At 38.1% G+C, this 26,626-nt stretch overlaps 1 protein-coding gene across 3 annotated transcripts in view; it reads left to right on the top strand.

Moving 5' to 3' along the window:
* Nucleotides 1-26,626, top strand: part of CAMK4 (calcium/calmodulin dependent protein kinase IV) — a 198,274-nt gene that overhangs the window by 73,363 nt on the left and 98,285 nt on the right. The window contains exon 1 of one of the 3 annotated variants that reach the window (XM_041752194.1): nucleotides 4,564-4,673. The exons of the other annotated variants lie outside the window; for them this stretch is intronic. The gene's annotated coding sequence lies outside the window, so the exon portion shown is untranslated. Of the gene's footprint in view, nucleotides 1-4,563; nucleotides 4,674-26,626 lie in introns of those variants that run through there. 3 annotated transcript variants of the gene reach the window in all.

Here is a 26,626-nt window from a genome sequence, read left to right as displayed (position 1 = left end):
AAGGGCGTATGGGAAAGGACCTGGGTAGGAGGATGAATTTTCTTGATTAATGTAACTTCCATAGGGGTACCTAGGTCTGGAATGCACACACTAAGCAAATGACTTGGATTCTCCCATTTCAGAGAGATTTGGTCCCATTGTGTCCAGCCTCCTTACGCCTTGCTCCCACTGCATGTTGAAGACCCTGTTTTAACTAAACTTCAAACTTACCTTTACATAAACTTGATTCCATTTACAGATTTAGATTCATTTTTAGGACTGGACTGAAAGTGAAAGCCATTGTAGAGATTTTTTTTGCATACTCTTATTGCTTATTATTCTTTCTGCAGTTCACTTGTAAAAATATTACATTTAGTTGGTTTTCATATGAGAGAGAGAGAAGTCCTTTGTTCAGTTGAGGATCATTTATTCTGAAGAGCTTTTGATGTAATTATTCCATTGGCATTTGAATTAGGTGAGGATGCTTACTGAAGAATGAATATTCTTAAATTGTAAAGCCTTGGCTTTAAACCTTTTAACTTGATTTTAAACCTTTTAACTTGATTTTAGATGGAAAAGAAATTTTAAAGAAGTTCATATTTATAGGCTACGTTCTCTTTTATTTACTAATAAAATATAGGTATACTTTAATTATTAAAAACCCAGGGTTTAAAAAACCAAATTATAAGATAGGAGGAAGATGTTAATGGCTACAGAAGAATATTTTGTTTATAAAGCAACCAATCATCCCTCTAAAATAATCATTTATTTTACTGTACTACTTATTTATTTACAGATATGTATCTGTAGGTCACAGTTTGCAGATTAAATTTTAGAGTTAATTTTCAGAGTCATCCATTTTTGTTTTACTTTTTAAAGATTTTATTTATTTGAGAGGGAGAGGAAGAGAGAGAGCAAGTAAGAGTGCAAGAGCAGGGGGAGGAAGAAGCAGACTCCCTACTGAGCAGGAAACCCAATGAGCCTCAGGACTTGGAGATCATGACCTGAGCTGACCCTGAACCCACTGAGCCACTGAGGCGTCCCCAGAGTCCTTTCCTAATCCAGCATAACAGCAGAACATCTTGGGAATTGAATTGCATTGCAGTGGGAAAACATGATGTGATTTAGAGATGTTTGGTTGACTCAGGTTTTAGAAAAAGTTAATTATGTAAAATATCCCTGGAATCATTTATACAATGGGAAATAATAACTAATTATCTAGACTTTAGCTCTTGTTATTGAACTTATTAAAGATGCCTACTGTAACCTCAAAGTGAAAACCAGTTAGTTATTTGAAAGGAAAAGGAAAATTAAATATCCAATAATTTGAAAGTAACATTTGTTTAACTATCAGTGAAAAATCTAATAATCGAGACATGGTTGACCTTCCACTTGCCACATGGGGTTTACCGGTGTTATGGTTATATACGTTTAACTTCATCAGCTGATTGACTTCTTTATAAAACAAATATGTACTGTTCTTACTGAATGCCAGGCACTGTGATCTGTGCTAGAGACATGAATGGATAAGACTTGACCCCTGGACTTGAGGATCTTTGAGTCTCGTGGGATCACACAAATAAGTCCACAGAAGAGTGGCCCGGTGTCACAAGGCTGATAGCTGCTCCTTCAGGGCATCCTGAGGACACATAGGTTAATAATTCCGGGCTTTGCAAATTAAAAACATCCTATTGTTAATAAGCATCCACACCAAATCAGTTGGCACCTGAATGGTGTTATCAGTTCTCCTGGGTAAGAGGAAGAGGGCAGCATGATCAAAGGCCTGCATGTGTGTGGAACTCTTCAGGGTCTGGGCCAACACTCCATCCCCTCTCGGGGCCCCTGATTACTTCGGGATGCAGTGCATGCCCATATTTCGCTGCAATTAACTATCCTTATAAAAACTCATTGCAGCTAAATGTAGCTCCTTAAGTTAAAGCCCATCAAGGCTTGAGCTTTGGTATTTGGCCCTTCCTGTGTTGACCCTGGTCCTGAGCTGTTTACTGCCTGCTTCGCGGTAGTGGTTCTTCCCCTGGGGGGAGCTGTGACCTCCGTGCTCCTAGCTGCAGGTAGGCTGTTTTGTTTACTCCAGCTTGCTCTTTCTGCAATCATTGCCCCTCAGTTACCACCATCATCTCTTTAAAATCTCTGTTCTCTTTAATTTTTCTTATTTTTAAAAAGTGAGCTTGAAATAAATATAAACTGGGATTCAGGACTTTGTATTTATTCCATCTCCAGGACCAGCAGTGGCCAGAGTTGAGGGCAGAGGCTGAGTAAAGGATATCTAATGGGCTGGTGCCTTGACTTGTGGAAAGATAAATGGGCAATCTTGCAAGTGCTTGGAAATAATGGATGAACAGTTTCTTGAAGATAGGAGTACAGGACAAGGCTTAGTCGTTTTGTGACCTGCTGTTCACAACCTGAGGAGTGTTTGCTGACACCTTCTTGAGTATCCTACCCTGGCTCATACGTGGTGCTTAGCCTAACAAGGCATCATCAGCTTCCTTGTTTTTGGTGCAGGTCTGAGTTAACCACACTCCTCAGTCATGGCATCTTACATTCCAGATTGTGCAAGGTTTCTCTAGTTTAGTGCTTTATTCCCCTTCTGTCAGCCACCCTACCTCTCTGCCTCCACCCCAGTAAGCATCTGTTCTCATGTGTTTGGTGAATGTCTTTGGAAAGTAAAGTATCACCATGAAGTTAAGTGTTTTATGCATAAACGCGCTTTTAGTATATGTCAGTGATACCGTGCTACATGGTGAGGGATGCCAGGGCGTTGCCAGGAGCTCAGTAAGGCTCGAAGTGCTTCTAGGCACTAATAGCAAAAGACACAGGCAGGAGTTAGTTGATAGATGGTCTTATACGTCATGCTAAGGAATTTAGATTTTTTTTTTAAAGATGTTATTTGTTTATTCATGAGAGACACAGAAAAAGAGACAGAGACACAGGCAGAGGGAGAAGCAGGCTCCCTGTGGGGAGCTCAGTGGGGGACTCGATCCCAGGACCCCTGGGTCATGCCCTGAGCTGAAGGCAGACACTCAACCACTGAGCCACCTGGGCGTCCCAGGAATTTAGATTTTATCCATCGATAGTTGGAAGTTACTGGAAGATTTTAAAAGGGGCATGACAAAATCAGCTTTGAGGCTCAAAGTTACTTGGACAGTAGTGCAGAAGATGGCTTACAGGGTGCCAAGTCGGCATTTAGTGCATAGGAACTTCTCAACGATGATAGCTACTGTTACTTTTTATGTGTCAGTAATCTCTGTCCTACTTAACACCATACAGCTTTAAAGTTAAGAATATATTCTGACACTGTCACTTAAAGATCTAGGAAACTACAAAAAATGTAATGGTCTGGTTTTATGGTAGTTGAACTGTATTAAGTCATTGTAAGCATACCCCTTTTTCTAGGACATAAGACAGTTATTTGTGTTCATTTGGGGAGGTTTATGTAGTGTCCTGATCTGTGGGTGATGATGACACCCAGACCCCTTAGCTGCATTCCTCTGCTCTCACTGGCATGTGACAGATCCACGCATACCTATTCTAAGAATGACATTAAAATACAGTGACCTTAAATTGTGAAGTTTATGTGCGGAGAGAATGTTATTAAAGAATCTGACAGTCCTCAGGCTTGAGTCAGAGCAGTGCCTGGGCGGACGTGAACAACTTCAGGCCTCCCTCCCACGTCTTCCCTTACCCTCTCTGCTGTGATGAGGAGATGTGGCATCACTTTAGCTGGCATAAGGTTGTAATTAGGTCCAAGGCAAAAAGGAAAAAAAAATATTCTAGTTCCTCTTCCTCAGATTTTCTAAAATTGGCTTGTGGAGGCACGGCCTGCTGCCCCGGGCAGCCACCCCGCTGCCAGCCTCGGAGGACTTGCCAGGGAGCACTGGTATTACCTTGCCGTGTGCCTGTGATTTCTGTTGGAAGAAGGATGGAGCTTTCTGTGGAAAAGCTCAGAAATAGGTGATACGTTCAGTCATTCTCTCTTCAGAAGGAAAAATGGTGCAAGAGAGCGTAGAAAAACTACATGGTGGTTGAGAGGCTGGTTTGTTCTGGACGGTATGTGATCTCCGTAGAATAGATCTGGGAATAGCCAGGCTTTGCAGAGCTAGCATCACACCCTCTGTTCATATGGCACAACTGTCATTCAAAAGGAAGTCGAAGGATTCCCTGCTTTTTTTAGGAAGTTTCTCAAAGCCTGATAATTGTAAATATTATATAAAAACAGCTGTGTTTGCTGTCGTCTTTGGTCTCATTCCAGTAGTGAATCAATGTGGTTGATTTGTCAGACTTCTCAATCTTCAGTAGCAGTGAGTTGGGGTTGTATGGTTGCTGTTTTGTCACAGCCGATTCTCTTGGTATATGTAGAAAGCCAGATTAAAAGTTACAGTTTTTTGGAAAAGTCAAAGAACTAAAAATACGAGATGGATTTCTGCCCTAAAACTGTTAGTCCTTTTCTCTTTAAAGCAAAGCAAATTCGTTGGTTTTTAAATTGTGAATTTGGGTACAAACACTTGTTCATTCCAGGAAATACTTCCATTTCATTGCAGGGGGATGCACCCTGTAACATGGCACAAATGCGCCTCGTGCATTTGTTCGTGCCGGGACCTTACCATCAAAGCAGAGGGCTTCTCCTACACACCCAGAGATGGGGCTCTGAGAGATTGCCGAATAAGCCAGATACCATGGTGGGTACAGGCGATGGCTCTAACAATAGGGACAACCGGGTTCAAACTCTAGCCTTACCTCTTACTAATTGTATGACTTTGAGCAAGTAAGTAACCTCCCTGGGCCTTAATCTTTTCATTGGTACAGTGGGTGTAAAATAGCTATCTCATAAGGTTGTCCTGGGAGTTAGGTGAGATAATACGTGTAAAGAGCATAGTACAATGCCTGATCTAGAGAGACTGCTTATGAGCACACACACTCTCTCTCTCTCAAATAAATAAAATCTTTTTTTAAAAACCTAACTTCTTTGCAAATTTAAAGCTCAATTTTAACTCAGACTAAGTATGAAGGATTTGAGAACTTTTATTACACCAGATGGATGTCCCTTCTATTCTGAGTATTCTGTATCTGCCTGAACAGCTTAAGATTCTGTATGGGATCCGTCTCATCTTAAGCCGGAGTTCTCAACCCAGCACTATTGGTGTGTTGGGTCAGTAATCCTTTGGGTGGAGGTGGGTGTCATTCTGTACAGCGTGGGAATTTTTTGCAACATCCCTGTGCTCTACTTACTAGAAGCCGTAGCAAACACTGCTTCACTCGGATTTGACAACAAAAATGTCTGCAGAGATTTGTAAAGGTCACCTGGTGGGGGCAAAGTCACCCCCAGTTGAGAACCGTTAACTCTACTTAGCATAGGTAATTTTAGTAACAGTCCAGTTATGCAACTTTAACACTGCAGCTTTGAGAGAGTTTTCTTTCTTCCCTTGTCCTCTGTCTTGTTTGGAGCGTATTCATTAAAGCTCTTCTCTTTGTACTTACCCTGTGTTGTGGTATCAGCCATTACCTCCAGCCACGTGATACGCAGATTTTTCTACTCTGAACATCTTGACTGGAATTTTTAGTTTTAAACTCCATATATCAGAACCTGATTTAAAACTTCCTTCTAATTCTTCCTGCTTTGTTTGCCACTCTTCCGGTAGCTCAGGCTCCAATCTAATCACCACTGTCCATTCAGCTGTCTCTGTTTCCACCCACTTCTAACCATTCCTAGAGGTGACACTTCCTGTTCTCTTTGCCTGCTACCACAGTCGTCCTCCTGTTTCCGCCATACTCCTGTAATGGCTTCTCCAGCAGCCTCCTGGATTTTGTTCCCTCCCCGACCATTATGGTCCTCATCCCTTATACTCCTGTAGTGTACTGATCTTATTACTCCCATGCTTAGAAACCCCAATAACTTCCCTCTGCCTGTGGAGTTGGAGTTGATAACAGATTTCCAATCTTAGCATACTCTGGCCTCATCTTATTTACATGAGAAGACTCCCTCATCCACCTCATGGAAAAGCCAGCCTAAGAGCTCTTGCTGTTCTTGTTGTCTGAGGTTGAGTCTTCAGTCCCAGCCTCTGAGCTATTGCTCACTTCCTTTGCCCAGAATGACCTTCGCCTTATCTCTTTCTGGTAAATTTTTCCTACCTTTGAAGGTAGTCAAATTATATTTCCTCCCTGAAGTTTTCCCTAATTCATCACTTTTCTTTAAGCTACCATTGTACTTTATCTGAGCTTCCTTACATCACTTGATCTTCTAGCAACATACCTAATTAAAGAATCAAGAAGATTTTTTTAATACATAAGCAAATGAATAGAGATAAGATCTCTTTGTTAACAGAATTAAAATTTAAAATGTTTTGTCCCTTCTACTGAAAGGTATGTTAGAAAGTCTTTGTTAATCAACTAATCTGTCATTGTACTTAAGAAATATGAATCATGGGGCACCTGGGTGGCTCAGTGGGTGACTATCTGCCATTGGCTCAGGTCCTAATCCCAGGTTCCCAGGATCGAGTCCCAGGAGTCCCACGTTAGGCTCCCTGCATGAAGCCTGTTTCTCCCTCTGCCTGTGTCTCTGCCTCTCTCTGTGTGTCTCTCATGAATAAATAAATAAAATCTTAAAAAAAAAATACAAATAGCCACACGACTTTTCTTAAAAATGCCAATAATACAAGTCATCAGATTCTTCCTCCCCACCACATACTAGCTTTGTGACCTCGGTCATATTACTTTACTTCTCTGAACCTTAGTTGTCTCATCTCCTTAAATAGGTTATTGTTATGAAATGGTATATGCAAAGTAGCCAGTACAATGCCTGAAATGTAGGGCTCAATACATGTTGGCTATTTGTACTTTGCCATTTAAACTATACAAAACATCCTCTTTAAGTGAATTTCTTCTGTAAGGATTTCTACAAAATGCCCAGATTACAGACATAACTATGTGCTATTTGGATATTTCACTGTATGAAGTCAGAGGGGAAGACAATGAAATGGGACCTAACTTTAATGTATGCTCTTTGAAATGATGTATGTAGTTATATGAATTGATTGTCCTTTTAAAAAAATTTCTTACAGTAATTGTATGGTCATATAAAATGATAGGAGCAGAATCTTCCTAGTGAATTTAGAGTTCTTAAAAGCGCGTCTTTTTTCCCACTTAATATGATTTTTTCCTTATAGAAACCACTCCTCAGAGGTATAGTAGAAATTAACACAAAAAGTAATCCAGTATTAAACAATTGTGTTATTTTGGGGAATGAATGTATTTAACACGTGAGATATGGTCAATATTTACATTGGAGTTTCTTATAAATGTAGATTTGGCTAGTTTTCAGATTGTGTAATTTTTTTAATAAATTTTTTAAAATTTATTTATTCATGATAGAGAGAAAGGGGGGGGGGCAGAGACACAGGAGGAGGGAGAAGCAGGCTCCATGCAGGGAGCCCGACGTGGGTCTCAATCCTGGGACTCCAGGATCACACCCTGGGCCAAAGGCAGGCGCCAAACCTCTGAGCTACCCAGGGATCCCAGTGTAATTTTTTTTTTTAAGATTATTCATTTGAGAGAGAGAGAGCACAAGCAGAGAGAGGGGCATAGGGTAAAAGAAAAAGAGAGAGAGAGTCCTCAAGTAGATTCCCCTCTGAGCGCAGAGCCTGACACAGGATTCCATCCTAGCACCCTTAGATCATGACCTGAGCCGAAATCAAGAGTTGAATGCTTAACCAGCTGAGCCACCCAGGTACCCCCAGGTTGTGTAATTTTGAGGAAGTATTAATGATACCTTTTGATGCTCTTGAAACTACTACAAAGGTATGAAGACATACCTTTGCCATCTTTGTCCAGATCCAGATAAAATTTGATCAGTAGCACATCAAAATCCATATAATGGAAAATCATTTTAATACAATTCTAACACTATTTTGCAATCATGATTCTGCAAATCCATTTATATGATATATAAATAGTATATCGTAACACAATTTTATAACAGTGAAGACTCTTACTGAATATAAAGTATTGCTCTTCTTCAGTGTATTTACAAGGCTGTAATTACAAGAATGTAAATTGCTTTATATTCTTCTGGTGAATGTAAAGTATTGCTCATGTGCCCCATAATACACATTTTACTTTCTAAAAATTGCCTTATAATTGACCAGTAAGTTGATAGTACCTTTATTTTTTTAAACATTTTATTTATTTATTCATGAGGGACACAGAGAGAGAGAGAGAGAGAGAGAGAGAGAGAGGCAGAGACACAGGCAGAGGGAGAAGCAGGCTCCACGCAGGGAGCCCGACATGGGACTCGATCCCGGGTCTCCAGGATCACGCCCTGGGCTGAAGGCAGTGCTAAACTGCCATCCAGGCTGCCCTTGGTAGTACCTTTAATTGAGAAAAGGAACAAACACGTTCTGTCATCTTTACAGAATACTTTTGTATTTTGAAAACATTAAAAAACTAATAGTTAAAAATATACAGAAGCTAATGAATTAATTAGTTCCTATCAATAAATGATATAGTCTAATATAATCTTATGTTTTATTTGTTCTTGAAAATGGTTGAAAACCATTAAGATCATTAAATAAGTATCTTGTTAATATGTTGAAATCACTATTTCCATCTTCATAATGAACAATATATAAATGAGGAAAGTTGACATTTACTAATATGGGAGAGTTTGTGTTTAAAATGAACCAGCAGTGACTACAAACAACTTGAGAGAGATTTCTCAATCTTTACATTTTGACAAGGTGATAATAGCAATCTAGATGAAGAAATGCCATTTCCAAAATAGATGGATTTGATATCAAAAAAGTATTTTATCAAAGATAAGAGAGTGCAATAGCAGAATGCTAGGAAAAATGGATGTACATGTTTCCGCACGCTTGCTCTGTTCCAGACACTCCGGTTCCTGATACACGTTTTGCTACCCTGTTTGTTGCCAGATTATCGGGGACAGTCTTCCATACCTCATCTGAAGTGAATGTACTTTGGGTGACCTTTTGGCCAAGGTTCTTTAAGAAGAAAACTGTAAATCGAAAATTTTTATTTCTTTCTTGAATTAGTGGTCAAAGAGAAAAGTCACTGTTTGCCCAGATAATTAGCAATTTTGCTAGCATTAGCTTTTCAGTTGATTAAGGAGAGAAATAGTTACTTTAATTTTACGTACTGTTTGCCTTGTTCAATTTAATGACTATTGATCTGTTCAGATTAACTTGAAATATTGACATTATAGGTGATGAACAGAAGAGGGACTCTGACTTATTAATGAGTCTGTGTCTATCTGGAATTCCCAAGTCAGATACAGGAGAAAAGTAAGATTCGTTTCACTCCTTTTATGTGCCTGACACTGTGCTAGGTTCTTTCACATAAAATACTTAATTTAAACCTCATAACAACCTTAGTTGCTGTTGAAAAAGCAACATTTTTTACACATGAAGAAACTCATTATTGCCTCAATCTTACCTCTTTTCCTCTAAATCTTAAACTCACTAATCCTTTTTCCCTCAAGATATGTAGGAAGAGCTAAATAAATAGAATAATCTCGAAAAGTGATTTCTGTTTGGTGTTTAGACAAATTCTTGCATGTTTTGCTGAAAAGGTTCATCCTATTTTTCCCAGTGTGCAGCCAGTGGCGGCTCCATCTGGTAGGTACTTTGATTGCAGGCTGAATGGTCGCAAGGGCGCCCATGCCGATGCCAAGGTCCCTTTTGTCCGTGTAAGTTACACACGCTTTACTGCTTTCTTCAGGAAGCAGCTCAGCAGTCCAGGATTAAAGTTAAAGAGGGCACAGAGGAGCTTATCATTTCGTTTGGCTCATTAGGCGATAATTAGATGCCATTTCTAATTAATGCAGGAAGCAGAAGAGACCACTACTACATTGTAGCCATTAAAGACTGCATTTTAGGCCAACTCAAATTATTCCATGACCCTAAGCAAACATTACTGATAATAAAGAGGAAATTGACATTCTCCTAAGGGATTTCCAATCATTCCTAATCACATCAGAGCCCTGGCATGTGGCCTAATACTCTAATTCCCCCCCCCACCCCCCACCCACCTCCTCTGGCCATTCCCACTAAATAGGAACAGGGCAGGAGATGTCGCCAGTCCCCTAGAGAAGATAAGGCATCTGCGCAGTTCCTTTACTGTGGCCAGCCTCTGCGGTTTCAGTTCAGGGTACTTTGTGATTGCCACTGTCCCACTTCGAGGTTCCCAGCCATTTAGTTCCCGCCACCCCCCCCCCCCCCACACACACACCAGACATTTGCCCAGGAGGCCCGTTCTGACATTTGAAAACATGCTCTCGGTTGTAACCACCTTTTTCTTGACTTTTTCTTTGAAGATTAGGACACCGAGGTGCCTTTTTCTTCTAACTCTGAGCCTCTGATAGAAGTTGAGTGATTGATCTTCCTCCAGCACTGTCCACCCTTAGCCTTAAATGGATAATGAGATAAAAGCATGAAGATGCACAGAGAAGGTTCTTTTGCGGCCATAGATAGTGTTGTATTCAACCAGAGAACTCCATTATTTGTTTAAATTACTTGTTTTAAAATAGAAAAAGAAAATAGTTTTCATAGGTTACATTATGCTTATATTATTAGAAGAAAAAACGGATCCAGAGCCTTTACTGTCTCTGCTTTACCGGCATTTATAAATCGCTAGAAACAAGGAATCTATAATTTTAATTAACATTACATTTTCAGGAATAGGAATAGGACTATTCTAACCTATTTCAAAGCTATTTAAATGTTCCCTGGAAAGCTGAATGAGAACAAAGATCAGAACAAAAAGATATTTACTTCCACACTACCCATTGAGTCATTTTATAATTGGATCCTAATATGTTTTGTGCTTTGAGACCCAAAAACACATAGGAATTCATTTTGAAATTTCTAGCTGGTTTAAGTTTGTCTCCTTTGCTTTTGCCCCAAAAACAAAATGCAGGAAAGTTACAGAAAAGGTCTTGAAATGACAACAACAGCAAAAACCTCTTCCCACAGGATTGGGAATTCTGCCAAAAACAGACACAAAGACTCAGAATTGAGGAAACCTCAATCTTCCCTCTTCATAAATTCTAATCCCAGCAAGAAGGAATAAATAGAGCCTCTTAATGCCTTTGATAATTTAACATGCTAGGAGGATTTATACCCAGAAACTAGGGATGCTCCTAAAACTGGAGGCAGAGTGATGCAGGGACTGAATGTGCCAGAAAATAAATGTAAAATATCAGAGTTACACTACATAGTAATTTGAAACAGTTTAGGTTAGTTTTAAGGCATCCATTTGTGCTCAGGCACATCTGTTTAGTAGACTCTTATTTCAGGAGGATCTTATTGTTAACTTCCCAAAGTACACAGTTGATGTAAAATCATGGTAAAGATTGTTTTTAGAAAGAATTTGAGTTTTCATAGAAGGATGAACAGTACTCATTTGTTTCAAGCTTGGGCCTGTAAGAAATGTTTTCTAATATTTGTTAAACAAATGAAAAAGAATTATGTTCATCAATAACTTTGTAAAACACACATTTTTAAGTGTTTTGGAATCTACAAAGGATTTGAACTTACATTATGTCATTATGATCCTCACAGTGACCATGAGAGGGATAAGGCGGCAGGCAGGTGTGATTAGCTCATTTTTTGTAGGTGAGCAATCTGAGGGTCAGGGAGGCCAAGTGATTTCCCTCTGATCAGCGCCAGCTTCATGGGCGTTTGAGCTGTACAGTCATGTGGGTTCCTGTACTCAGGAAGCTCTATATTTCGTTTAATGCTTTACAGTCACCCCTTGGAAATTTTTTTAAAATTTTTAAAAAATTTATTTATGATAGTCAGAGAGAGAGAGAGAGAGAGAGAGAGAGAGAGAGGCAGAGACACAGGCAGAGGGAGAAGCAGGCTCCATGTACCGGGAGCCCGACGTGGGACTCGATCCCAGGTCTCCAGGATTGCGCCCTGGGCCAAAGGCAGGTGCTAAACCGCTGTGCCACCCAGGGATCCCCAGAAATTCTTAATATCTAAACAAGATGCCCTGTATTGGCTGAATGCAAAATTACATTTTTTTTTCAAATAAATCCAGAATCTTAAAAGCAGTGACTTAATCCCTTCAAACCCTAGCTTTTCATTTATGGCAAGATAATTATAAATAGTAATGATTGGTTTATATAAGTATATTATTTAATTTAGTAAATTCATTAGGAGGAAGCATGTTTTTTATGACATGAAATGGCTTACTAAGTAACAGATGAAAAAAAGGTGATCAACTTTCCATATTGGGATTTAAAGTTGGCAAACTATATGGCCAGCTGAATTAATAATTCCTGTGATCCACGTGGCTAGGCAGTATCATTTTGCAAGGCCCAGAATTGTCAAATAGTAAAACCCCAAATATGGTTCTTGTTTCCTGGACAAGTAAGTGAGGTTCATTGAGTACTGTTTATGGATCATAAGACTGTTATAAGGCTGATGGCCTTAACATAACCGTGAATAATAGTTACTCTTTTCCCTTATGAATTTTATTACCCAAGTGGAAGAGGGAAGAAGACATTGTAAGTCTTTTGAGGGGAGGAACCCCCAACAAACTGTATAAATACCAACCTCTGCTACCCGTCAGTGTCAATTCAACTTAGACAATACTGTCCAAAACAGCAGTGTCCCTTCTAATTGTAAGAATGACTCTTAAATTGTGATGAAATGTCACTAATGAAACAAATTGTCCAGCATTAATGAAAGAAACACATAGTGCTATTAACAAAGTGAGAGGTGGTGGTGACCTGGTGGAAACATATAAATCTGAAAGAGGCAGTAGGACAGTAATGTAACTAAAACTTTTAACTCCTAAATGCATTAGAAACAGAACGAATTTATCTGTTTTATCATGACAAATACTGCTGATAAAGATGGGAAACAGTAACCAGGTAAAGTGGACTCTTGACTGAGTTTTATTTTGTTTTTATTTTTTAGGTTTTATTTATTTATTTGAGAGAGAGACATAGATAGCAACAGAGAGAGCGAGAGAGCGTGCACAAGCAAGAAGGAGAGGGAGAAGCAGGCTTCCTGCTGACTAGGGGGCCCAGTGTGGGGCTGAAGCCCAATGCAGGATTAGATCCCAGCACCCCAAGATCATGGCCTGTCACCAAAGGTGGATGCTTAACTGACTGAGCCACCCAGGAGCCCCTTGACTGAATTTTAATTTCTCTTCTTTTCTAACAATATTCTTCTTTCATTCCTCCTTTTTTTTCCATTCTTTATTTCTTCCCTTCTCTCCTTTCGTGTTATTATAGAAATAACAAAGAAAAGAGATTTATCCATTCAATTTCTTCAAATTCTCCAAGCCAGTGTTTCAGGTCTACTACATGAGAGGTACTGGCTGGTCACAGGATTTCATCCTCAAGTCATGTGAGGGGGACACATGCACACAGGTAACTATAATACATAGCAGTGCACAGTAAGTTCTGTGAAGGGAGGGCTATAGAGGACATGGTGATTACCTTATTCACTGAAAAAAAAAAGTTGAGGTTTCATCACCTTTCCAGATAGATAGACCACAAAAGACTGTGTCTTAGTGTAAATCCTGAGACATGGAGTAGAGATTTGGGTTCAGTCTTAGCTTTACTTCTTATGAATTATGTCTTCTTAAGCAAGACATTAACTTTCCAAACTAGTTTCTTTATCAACTGTAAGTCATAATACCTACCTTACCTTTTTTAGTAGACTGTTGTGATTATCATATCAGGTTAATCCATTCAATTCATGAACTGTTTCTTGAACTCCAACTTCTATACCTGGCTTTGTGCTGGGCACCAGGGGACACAGATCAATAAGATACTCCCTTAATTCAAGGAGCACACAGTTTATACCCAAAGTTGCAAACTCTGATGCTTACTGAGGCCAGGTCTGGATTGTAAATGAGTGAAAGGACGTATTATAAACCAGTCGGATTGGTGGGCTTCCTGATACACTGTAGAAAGTATGTCTTATCTTGATGGGGCGGCCCCTGCCAGCTTCAGCTCGTTGTGGCTTTTCAAGAATGCTAGTACCTAATATCTAGGTTTGGTTTCCTTAAAATATGAAATAATTTGTATTTTTATTGTGGACATGCAATTATAGATATGATCTAAACATTTTGCAGGCAAAGTGTGTCTGTGAAGGATGGAATCCACTTATGAGGTGGCCATTTACAAGCTCTGGTCTAGACAGGCATGCATGCAGATAAACCACAAGGCATAAACCATAAGTACAGAAATGGACTGAGCTAGCTTCAGATGACTCCAGAATGGAATGAAAAGATGCAGTATTTGTGCTGTGGAAGGCATCCCATAAGAGGTGATGGCTGTGCTGAATTAAAGAACGACTGAGATCTGGTTAGCCAGAAAATTGGAGGAGGTGACTGAAACGAAGAGTTTGGTATTGGTAACTACAAAAGGGAGAGCAAGAGGAGGTGAAACCAGAAAAGGGCAAGATACCAAATGATCTCACATGAGGTCTCACATCTGAGAAAACTGGGTCCTTCTCACTGTCATGGGGATGGTGAGCATAGAGGACAGTCAGATTTCTGTTCTAGAAAGATTGTCCTGCCAGTAGACTGGAGGAAAACTGAAGGGAATGAGACTAGAGGCCTGGAGCCTATTTGAGAGACAGTGGCAGAGAGGATGGAAATCAGGAAGAGGGTGACGTAGATTTGTAAACCAGAAAGCATTCTATTCATGTGTGCTATTCATATATGATATTAACATTTATGATTGATATTAAAGATGTACAATTTCCCACATTGCAACACCTCTGTCTCAAGATGGATTCAATCCATGAAATAGTCAAACAAAAGCAACTTTTTCTTTTCTTTTCTTTTCCTTTTCTTTTCTTTTCTTTTCTGTGATCATAGCATAATGATGCCTCTGAAAATCGATGGTGTCTTTGATACAGTGAAATGGAGTAATAATCATGGACTGAATTTTAAAGCAGAGAAATGAAATATGTTCTAGGAATTGGGAATCCCACCTACATCTCTGGAAAGGAGCCTTTAGACATTCATCTGCTTTGGTTACCAGCAGCTGTTCTTACTTCCTGAATGTTCATGAGGTCAGGGAAGGAAAATGTGTATGCCACAGGATCTGGGTGGTGATGTAAGTGTATAAAGCTATCAAGGGCACTACAGGCCCTCTCTAAAAATCATTTGCTACTTAGGTCATATCAACTACTACTAGACACGATTTAAAAATTACTGTTGCCAGATTCAAGAAAAGCTGGAAATCTGAATTTTTTTATGAAATCCTTGAATATTTATATCTTGGCAAGACATTCAAAAACCTGTGCAGGCCAAATATCTATGTATTAAATAAGCTCCCAGCCTTGCCCCTGCTAAGCTGTTCGTTGAAGGAGTGATCGGATTGATATCTAATCCTTACAGTTTCATATTATTAAATGCTAGATGTTGCTAAATGCCAGTGACAAGACTAAGTCACAGCTGGGAGAGATGAAATCTCTTCCTTGTCTCTAGTGACCATCTGGTACAGCTCACAGCCATGTGAATCCTTTAGAGCAGTCTCAAGGCCTGTGATCTAAAATGGGTTAGTTATTTTGTCCTAAAATTTGCCTGTTTGATCATTTTTCAACAGGAAAAAATTTTGGCCACATTGTTTTGACATAATTATGTCTCATGCCTCAAAATTTCTTTCTTTTTCAGAAACAATAACTGAAGCTATTGGTGTTTAAAAGCTGCTTAGAAAGCCAAAGGGAATTTCTTAATTTTGCTCTTATAGATTTATCACTTACTAATCTCCTTTGCTCACAAGCTTTGTCACCATTTGCAATGCACTATTAATAAATGCAGAAAGAATAAATATATTGTTTATCTTTTTTGCAACAATAATATCTGATTTAAACTTGGTAAATTAATAAAAATTAAGAGTGTCAGCAAGGCGTTCTGCTCTGGCAGTGATTGGAGTAAGAGGAAGTACACTTATGCTTCCATAAATTACCTGGGCATAATGCATGGCACAGTTATTTTTAGGCACTAAACAGTGCAGGACAGAACTTTGGTTCCTGAGAGAAGGGAAACACAAGGTAAGTACCACATTCACCATGGTTCTCTGAGGACCATATATGGTGAGGTTTTATGAAGCTAAGCAGCAGCAACAGAGCTATCAGAAGAAAGATAGGCATGGATGTTAGAAGACAGGGGATCTATGGCCAAACCAAGGTGGAGAGACTTCACTGAGTACCTCAGATGTTTGGTTGAAATCTCAGGGATAGCCCGCGTGGCTCAGTGGTTTAGCGCCACCTTCAGTCCAGGGCCTGATCCTGGAGACCGGGGATTGAGTCCCATGTCGGGCTCCCTGCATGGAGCCTGCTTCTCCCTCTCCCTGTGTCTCTGCCAATCTCTCTCTCTCTCTCTCTCTCCCTCTCTCTCTCTCTCTCTCTGTCTCTCATGAATAAATAAAATCTTAAAAAAAAAATCTCAACAAGATGACGTTGGGAGTATAGGCCACATCCCTAGAGCAAGTACCATGCTGTTGCACCAAGAACAAAAAACAAATAGATTTGCTCTAACAACAAATAAAACCAAACTGAACAAGGTCAAAAAGATTTGTCCCCAACTCAACTGCCTGCCACCGAAAAAGGCAATTTTTTTAAAAAGGAAGATAACATAGGGGCACCTGAGTAGACATGGAAGGCATTATGCTAAGCAAAATAAGTCAGACAGAGAAAGATACATACTGTATATATCACTTATATGTGGGATCTAAAAAAGCTAAACTATAACAGAGAGTAGAATGGTGGTTGCCAGTGACTGGGACGTGGGGGAAATGGGGAGATACTGGCCAAAGAGTACAATGTTCCAGTTATGATTGAATTCTGAGGACCTAATGTGCTACATAGTGATTATATTTAATATTATATGCTTGAAAATTGCTAAGAGAATAAATCTTAAATATTCTCACCACAAAAAAGAAGTAATTATGTGAGGTGATGGAAGTGTTAAATGAACCCCAGTGTGGTAATCTTTCACAATATATAAGTGTATCAGACCAACATGTTGTATATCTTAAACTTATGCAATGTTATGTATCAATTATATTACAAGAAACTGGAAAAAGTACATTACGACCAATAGTATACAAAAACAATAGTACTTACTGCATGTTGGTATCACTAAGCCTAAGTCAAGGTGGGAAGGCTGGATTAGATGAATACATGTAAACACAGTAGTATAGTAGATGATATGGAAGAGAAGGAAAGGAGTCTGGGAATGGAGCAGAAAGGTGAAGAAAGAAGAGCCATAGCTGTCCTCATCTCATGGTGACATGAGATGGTTGATTGGAAATTCAGTTTCATGTGTGTTGCATGCATGTGCACACACAGATTCAAAGAGAAAAGAAAAATAAAGTCTTCATCAGGCATTTGGTTGATTGATTCTGATGGCTAACATATGAGACAGTAAATATTTTAAAGCAAACAAAGGGAAGGAGTGATAAGAGTATTAGGACCCTTTATGTCCACAGTATCTACTGTTAGGTGACTTTCTGATTGAGAACAAATACATAAGGCAACCTGGTACTTTGAAGCTGTTTCTTATTTGTTTTATTGTACTAAAATTCAGCATTTGGATTCCAAATCTTCTTAGGCTCTTTGTCTTAGGGCAGGGTCTTTGTTAAATTTTTGAAATAAAAGGAGTCATATATAAGCTAGTCATTGCAGAGACTGAGGAATTGGAGCAAAGTCACAGCTAGGTGCTGTCAAGGCCACAACTGAAAGGAATTGTGAACTCGGAAACAGGGCTGTGAGGGCCTGGAGGCTCTCCACGTAAAGAGCATAATGGTTCATGGTTTGAGGTGGTGGTCAGAATGGAGGAGTTAAGCACTTGCCAGCGTAGATCTTGAAGACATAAAGGAGTGGGTATAGAGCAAGCTGAAATCAGGGTGAAACAAGTGAGAATCTGTCCAGGAGAGTGGAGGAAGAGTGGAGGAAGATGGGTTATGACCCTGATAACTCAGGTTGGAGTGCTTGCCCTGGCCCTCTGCACGATTTAGCAAGTAAATGAACCAGAGAAGGGAGAGCATAGTTCTGGATAGACTGAAATTCTGAACCAAGCCTTATTAAAACCTCAGGCCTTGAGCACTTCGTAAAATCTGGGGTTTACTGGCATTCCTTGACATGATATTTTTGAGATATACTTTAGGATTGTAAACTTTACCGGACTTGGAAAACCTCCAGGTCTAATAAAAATTTTCTAAATTTTAAAGGTTAGCCGTTCCTCAAGTTGTGGATTGAAAATGCCAAATCAGTAATTCAGTCATTCCAGCAGTTTTTCCTGTTCTTTGTTGGTTTAAGGTTCAGATTTGATTTTTGTCTTTGGTGACCAAAGAGCACCTTGAAACACTTCAGTATTGAAGAGCATGGAGGAGTTGCAGCTGACAGGGTTGGAGAATGAAACAATGAAAAACTGTCACTGGAATGGGGCAAGATGTGTGCTGACATTAAACATTTAGAGACTTTGATTTTTTTCAGGCTCCTGTTCCTGAGTATGACTCTACTTTCACCCCCAAGAAGAATCAATTTTGGAGTTATAACCAGTATTCTTTAACAATTCATTGAATCTAAAAAAAAATCAATGAAAAGAATAGGCTTGTTAAATAATAGCCAAGTCAATCATGTAGAAGAAATACAATGACATATAGAGTTGGCACACATTATGTTTTCAGCATATGACTGACAGTTCTTATTAATCACAGCCTTGTTCTTAAACCCTTCCATAATGAGTGTTAGAAAGATCTTTCCTAAAAAAAAAAAATCTTTCCTGCAAGCACATACACATATTGAAAATAAAATAATTTAAAAACCAGGTGCAAAACCAAACAAAACAAGAAATAAATGCATCGAAATGTTTAAAAATTATTAATATTTTAGCATAATTCTTTTTTTTTTTTTTTTTTTTTTTTTTTTTATTTTTTTTTATTTTTTTTTTTTTATTTTTATTTTTTTTATTTATGATAGTCACAGAGAGAGAGAGAGGCAGAGACACAGGCGGAGGGAGAAGCAGGCTCCATGCACCGTGAGCCTGATGTGGGATTCGATCCCGGGTCTCCAGGATCGCGCCCTGGGCCAAAGGCAGGCGCCAAACCGCTGCGCCACCCAGGGATCCCTATTTTAGCATAATTCAATGCTTTAACCAAGCACCTTCAACATTAGAAAAAGGTAACAAGATTCTCTGGGTCCTGTTTGAGACCCCTCCCATTTAAAAAAAAAAAAAACAACAAAACTCTTTCATAGCATATGAGGCTTAATACACTTAGCAGAGATGATTTCGCATGGCTGTGAAGCATATCATTACAGAGGCATGTCTGAAGCCAGCCAGAGACTAGTCAACAGTCCCTGCAGACCTCTGTGTTTTAAGAGATTCTGTATCTGCAATTCTCTTGCATTTCCGAAGAACAAGTTGTAGGTTTGGTAGCAAGTCAAGCCAGCCTCTATTGCTTCAGCCCCCAAATCACTAATGTCCCACTAAGTCCTCCCCCAGAAAGCCAGTCACTGATTTTTAGCCTTCCTTACTGGAGAGTGCCCATGACTCTAAATTGTCTTAACATTATGCATTTTCATCCTAATTCCCTGAAACATTAATGTGAATCCTGTTGATAGTTGTTCCTTAAGTGTTGGACATGAGGAGCATGTAAAGATGAACTACAGGATAAAAGGCCCCCTTTTCTGTGCTAAGTAGTCCTAAATGTAGTAGCATGGGACTCTATACTTGATATGTTCTCAGACAAATACATAAATATTATATCTGGAGCTTTCCCCCACATCCGTAAGTTTGACACACACCTGGGTATCAGTATCAAGCGTTTCTTAACTTTTTCTTCTTTCTCTGCAATGAAACTTGACAGTCTACCTTTTAAACTTTTTTCCTAATAACCAACCATTTTAGAAAAGGCTAGAGTTAAAAAATATTTTTTTTTCCAAAATTTCTGTTAAGGGGGCCCCTGGCTGGCTCAGTTGGGGCATGGGGCTCTTGATCTAGGCTTGTGAGTTCAAGCCCCACATTGGGTGTGGAGAGTACTTAAAAATAAAATCCTTAGGGGCTACTGGGTGGCTTAGTCGATTAAGCCTCCACCTCCTGATTTCAGCTGAGGTCATGACCTCAGAGTTGTGAGATGGAGGCCAAGTGGGGCTCTGCACTGAGTAGGGAGTCTGCTGGAGGTGGTTTCTCTACCTCTTCTTTAGCTCCTCTGGCCGCTCTTGCTCACACATTCTCTCTCTTTCAAAAAATTAATAAATAAAATAAAATCTTTATACATCAAGACTTATTTATAAATTAATATTTATTTATAAAATAAAGATTTATTTTATAAACAAAAATAAAGTATTTTAACAATTCTTTTAAAACCATTGTGAAAGTAGAAGTCAGATCTGGACTCCAAATTTGATATTAACTCTCAATTTGGATTTGGATATTATTAACTCTCTTTCTTAACAAAGTCATAGCAGAAAAGATTCTAACTGGAATAATTTCTTTATTTCTTGGCCTTTTGTTAAAGAATATATTGTAATGAATAGTTAATAGTTGTAATGAAGCTTTTTTTCTTCCAGTTGAATAACTCCATATAATATCCTCTGCTATAATCTCCTTGCTTCCTTTATATCTCAGAAAATTTTATGGTGATTCTCTCTATATAATCTATTTTGAAATGTGGATACAATATTATAACAAATATCCTTTTTGTGTATTAACTTTCTGTTTAACAGAAAATAATTTATTATTATTATTATTATTTTTAATACTTTTTTTTAATTTTTAATTTTGATAGTCACACACACGAGAGAGAGAGAGAGAGAGAGGCAGAGACACAGGCAGAGGGAGAAGCAGGCTCCATGCACCGGGAGCCCGACGTGGGATTCGATCCCGGGTCTCCAGAGTCGCGCCCCGGGCCAAAAGCAGGCGCCAAACCGCTGCGCCACCCAGGGATCCCATAATTTATTATTTTTATAAAAACATTGAAATGTGGTTTCTTTAAGCTAATCATTTAATTTGATCAAAGAATGGGTTATATTTTAGAGAAATTACTGAAATGTTATTTTCATATAAATTTATTTTGGCTGCTCTATTCTTTTAACTTGAATTTTTTATCCTCTAAAAAGTTATTTCTAAAATTGTGAAAGTTATTTCTAACTATGTGAGGTGATGGATGTATTAACTAATATTACTGTAGTAATTATTTTACAATATCTACATTTATCAAATCATTACATTGTACATCTTAAATTTATACAATGTTAAATGTGAGTTATAACTCAATAGAGGTGGAAAAAATTAAAATATGTTAATATTAACAAGGCCATTTACTTAGCAAAGTAAAATTGGATTCTCTTAATGGATTCCTCATATACAAAAATACCAAAAATTTTTTAAAGGTTTTTTTTTTAATAAATTAATTTTTATTGGTGTTCAATTTACCAACATACAGAATAACACCCAGTGCTCATCCGTCAAGTGCCCCCCTCAGTGCCCATCACCCATTCACCCCCACCCCCCGCCCACCTCCCCTTCCACCACCCCCAGTTCGTTTCCCAGAGTTAGGAGTCTTTATGTTCTGTCTCCCTTCCTGATATTTCCCACACATTTCTTCTCCCTTCCCTTATATTCCCTTTCACTATTATTCATATTCCCCAAATGAATGAGGACATACACTGTTTGTCCTTCTCCGATTGACTTACTTCACTCAACATAATACCCTCCAGTTCCATCCACGTTGAAGCAAATGGTGGGTATTTGTCGTTTCTAATTGCTGAGTAATATTCCATTGTATACATAAACCACATCTTCTTTATCCATTCATCTTTCGATGGACACCGAGGCTCCTTCCACAGTTTGGCTATTGTGGACATTGCTGCTAGAAACATTGGGGAGCAGGTGTCCCAGAGTTTCATTGCATCTGAATCTTTGGGGTAAATCCCCAACAGTGCAATTGCTGGGTCATAGGGCAGGTCTATTTTTAACTCTTTGAGGAACCTCCACACAGTTTTCCAGAGTGGCTGCACCAGTTCACATTTCCACCAACAGTGTAAGAGGGTTCCCTTTTCTCCGCATCCTCTCCAACATTTGTGGTTTCCTGCCTTGTTAATGTTCCCCATTCTCACTGGTGTGAGGTGGTATCTCATTGTGGTTTTGATTTGTATTTCCCTGATGGCAAGTGATGCAGAGCATTTTCTCATGTGCATGTTGGCCATGTCTGTGTCTTCGTCTGTGAGATTTCTCTTCATGTCTTTTGCCCATTTCATGATTGGATTGTTTGTTTCTTTGGTGTTGAGTTTAATAAGTTCTTTATAGATTTTGGAAACTAGCCCTTTATCTGATAGGTCATTTGCAAATATCTTCTCCCATTCTGTAGGTTGTCTTTTAGTTTTGTTGACTGTATACTTTGCTGTGCAAAAGGAGTTGGGGTAAATCAGCAGTGCAATTGCTGGGTCGTAGGGCAGGTCTATTTTTAACTCTTTTTTTTTTAATAAATTAATTTTTATTGGTGTTCAATTTACCAACATACAGAATAACATCCAGTGCTCATCCCGTCAAGTGTCCCCCTCAGTGCCCGTCACCCATTCCCCCCCACCCCCACAAAGATAAGAAGCTTATCTTTGTGTATGGTGCAAGAGAGTGGTCTAGTTTCATTCTTCTGCATGTGGATGTCCAATTTTCCCAGCACCATTTATTGAAGAGACTGTCTTTCTTCCAATGGATAGTCTTTCCTCCTTTATCGAATATTAGTTGACCATAAAGTTCAGGGTCTTTAAAGGTTTTTATAAATTATTTCTGGCATACTTATATCCTGAGGTTGATCAGTTAAGAATGTATTTTGTTAAACATTTTTGGAAGGCTTTTGCTAAGACAATTATTTTTATACTGAAATTATTGATAGGTAATTTAATGTGATCAGGAAATTAAGGAATAGATGATATATAATGTATTTCTTTGACATGAATTTTTGAGTATCTTAATTTTTCAATTGTTATAAAAATGGAAATTGGATCTTTAGTTTTCTTCAGTGTTTGCAAATCATTTTACCTTGTATTTTCTGTTTTTTCTTTTCCTTTTTTTTAAAAAAGATTTTATTTATTTATTCATAGACACACACACACACACACACACACACACACACACACAGGCAGAGACACAGGCATAGGGAGAAGCGGGCTCCACGCAAGGAGCCCGACGTGGAACTCGATCCCTGGTCTCAACATGGAACTCGATCCCGGTCTCCAGGATCACACCCTGGGCCGCAGGCAGCGCTAAACCGCTGCGCCACTGGGGCTGCCCCCTTTCTTTTTTTAAAATGTCATCAGTTACCATTAAATAAAAATAGACTAAGTTGAGTGTCATAGGCTACATTTTGGTAATTTTTTGAAAATCTTACCTTTGAACAATATGGTTTTCTTGAAAAGGTTTTCCACTGTATTTTTATCAAGGTATAATTGCATACAGTAAATTTCACCTATTTTATTATACATTTCTACCTACTTTAACAAATATATATAGTTATATAAGCAGCACCACAAGCAAAATGTACACGTTTAATCATGCTAAAAAATTCTCCCATACTCACTTGTAGCTGGTCCCTCCCTGATCTCTGAGCACTGATCTATTTTCTGTCCCTATAGTCTTGTCTCTGCAAGAATATTCTATAAATGGAATGAGTATGTAGACTTTTGAATCTGGCTTCTTTCCCTGAGAATACTAGAGAACCATCCAAGGTGGTGTGTGCACTCTAGCTCTTTCCTTTTTCTCTCTGAGTAGTATTCCCCTCTATGGATGGGTCCACAGATAGTTATTCTGTTTCTCATTTGAGGAACAACGTTGGAGTTGTTTGCAGTGTTTGATGATTACTAAGAAACTGCTACCAAGATTTGTTTTCAAGTTTGTGAGTGAACATAGCTTTCATCTAACTTGCGCAAACACCTAAGAGTGAGATGGATGGATTATATGGTACTGTTAATTTTATAAGAAACTGCCAGGCTGTTTTCCAAAGTGGCTGTACCATTTTGCATTCCTTCCAAAAGTATATGTTTTAGTTGCTCTGCATCCTTGCCCGCCCATGGTTTGTGCGTTCTCTCTCTCTCTCTCTCACTCTCTCTCTCTCGGTCTCTTTTCTTTAAGGCATTCCACTAAGTATGTAGTTGTATCTAATGGTGGTTTTAATTTCATTTCTCTAATGACTAATGACATTGAGCATCTTTCTCTGTACTTTTTGACATCGATATATTATTTTCTTTGGTGAAGTAGATGTTAAAAATCCTTGGTTCTTTTTTTTTTTTTTAAGATTTTATTTATTTATTCATGAGAGACACAGACAGAGAGGCAGAGATACAGGCAGAGGGAGAAGCAGGCTTCCTGCGGGGAGCCTGGCATGGGACTTGATCCCAGAACTCCAGGATCATGCCCTGAGTCAAAGGCAGACGCTCAACCACTGAGCCACCCAGGCATCCCTGGTTCATTTTTAAAATCTGTTATTTTTTATTGGGTTAAAAGCTTCTTTGTAATTTTAGATACAAGTCCTTTATCATATATGTGATTTGTAAACATTTTCTCCGTCGTGGCTTTCAAAGAGTAGACATTCTTAAAGTCCAATTTATTTATTTATTCTTTGATTCATGTGCTTTTGGTTTTGTACGTAAGAATTCATTGCCTTAACAAAGGTCACAAAAGTTTCTTCCATGTTATTTTGGTCATGTTTTAGAATCTTAGGTTTTATATTTATATCTGTGATCCATTTTGAGAATTTTTTGGTACAGTGTGAATTTGGAAGAAGGTTTTTATTTTGTTTTGCTTGCTTGCTTGATTGTTTTTTCCATGTGGGTATCCAGTTGTTCCAACACTATTTGTGTAGTTAGAAAGACTGTCCTTTCTCCACTGAATTGCCTTTTTACCGACAAGTCCTATATGTTTATGACTATTTCTATTCTTTTTTTCATTCTTTTTCATGTTCTTTCTCCAACAGCACTTTCTTGATTACTATAGTTTTATACTAAGTCTGGAAACTGAAGATGTGAATCTTCTGACTTTGAAGAAAATGTGTATTCTGCTTTTTCTGTAATTTTCTCTTCATTTCAGTTAGGTTAGCTTAGTTTAATAATATTCATGACTTCTATTGGTGAAATTTGTCTACTTTTTCTAACAATTGCTGAGAGGATGTGTTAAAGTCTCCAGTTGTATTTGTGGATTTGTCTTTTTCTCCTTTCAGTTCTGTCAATTTTTGCTTTGTGCATTTTGAAGCGCTGTAACAGGTGTATATACATTTGTTATGTCATTATGGGAAATTGACCCCTTCATAGTTAAGTAGTGTCCATCTTTATATTTATTCTGAAGTCTGGTTGAGTTGATGTTGGTATAATTATTTCTGCTTTCTTTTGGTTAGTATTTGCATAGTATCTCTTTTCTATAATTTTATTTTTAACCTATTTATACCTTTATATTTAAATGGTCTTATTGTCCACAGCATATAGTTTGATCTCAGTTTTCCAATCCAATCTGATGATCTTTATTTTTAATTAATGTATTTATAAAGTTTAATATAATTACTAATATGATTGGATTAAATCCACCATATTTTTAGCTGTTTTATTTTTAATCTTTTATTTTGTTTCTTCCTCTCACATTTCACTTTTTTAATTATTTCATTTTAGCTTCATTATTGATTTTTTATTATTGATTGTTCAAATTATTTTATACATTGCCGTAGGTTATACAGTATACATCTTTAATCAAAATCTACTGTTAAATAATCTCATAATACTTAACATAAAGTATAAGAACCCAACAGTATCTTCCCGATTTCTTCCCTCATTCTTTGTGCTATTGTCATATATTTTACTCTTACATATAATATAAACACAATGCATCATCAATAATTTTGCTTTGGATAGTTATCTTTTAGATAATTTAAAATAAAATTGAATTTTGTAGTTCTATCTGTTTATTCCGTTTCTAAAACCCTTTATTTCTTTGTATATATGTTATATCTTACTAAAGTTTTTAAAGATGCATTGAAATTGTTCCTTTGTATTAGCACATAGACCATCAGTTCCTGACTTCTTACTCTGTTAAAAATGGATTGTGAATGGGCAGCTAGGAATATGTTTAGTTTTCATAATTCTTTTGTGCTTACTTAGAATTTCAGAAACACAGGATTGAATATGTCACAAGAGGTCCTTTAGCCTGATTTTTAAAGTGTGACAGGTTTACTTCAACTGATCTTATTTTAAGATTTATCTAAAGTTCTCTTTCTGAGGTTGAACTTAAGCCTACTTGGTGTATGCACTTCTTTTGTCTCTGTTTCATTGTCCTGCTCTCATGTGTGGAGAGGGAACATCAGGACCACACTGCTTTTTAATGTCCTCCTTTTAGTAACCTCACACACGTATTAAGAGAGTTACTGAGCCCTTCTTGTCATTCCCCTTTAAAGGTAAAAAACATTCTATACTTCTTTGAGTTTTTAATAAATATAGATTTACTTTTCCTCTGTATGTCTTATAACCATTTCTATTGTATTTTCTCCTGGATATCTCACACAATTGTTTTTGTTAGGACATGTGTAAATAAATGGTAGCAAGCATCTTTCACCAACATGAAAGAGCCAGCACCTTTGTGGGGTTAATGTTGGCACTGGAAGAAT

Source organism: Vulpes lagopus, chromosome 4, assembly GCF_018345385.1.
Source record: "Vulpes lagopus strain Blue_001 chromosome 4, ASM1834538v1, whole genome shotgun sequence".
Classification (NCBI taxonomy): Eukaryota; Metazoa; Chordata; class Mammalia; order Carnivora; family Canidae; genus Vulpes; species Vulpes lagopus.
Note: the sequence above shows the minus strand (reverse complement) of the source record. Positions and strands in the feature narration are given on the sequence as shown.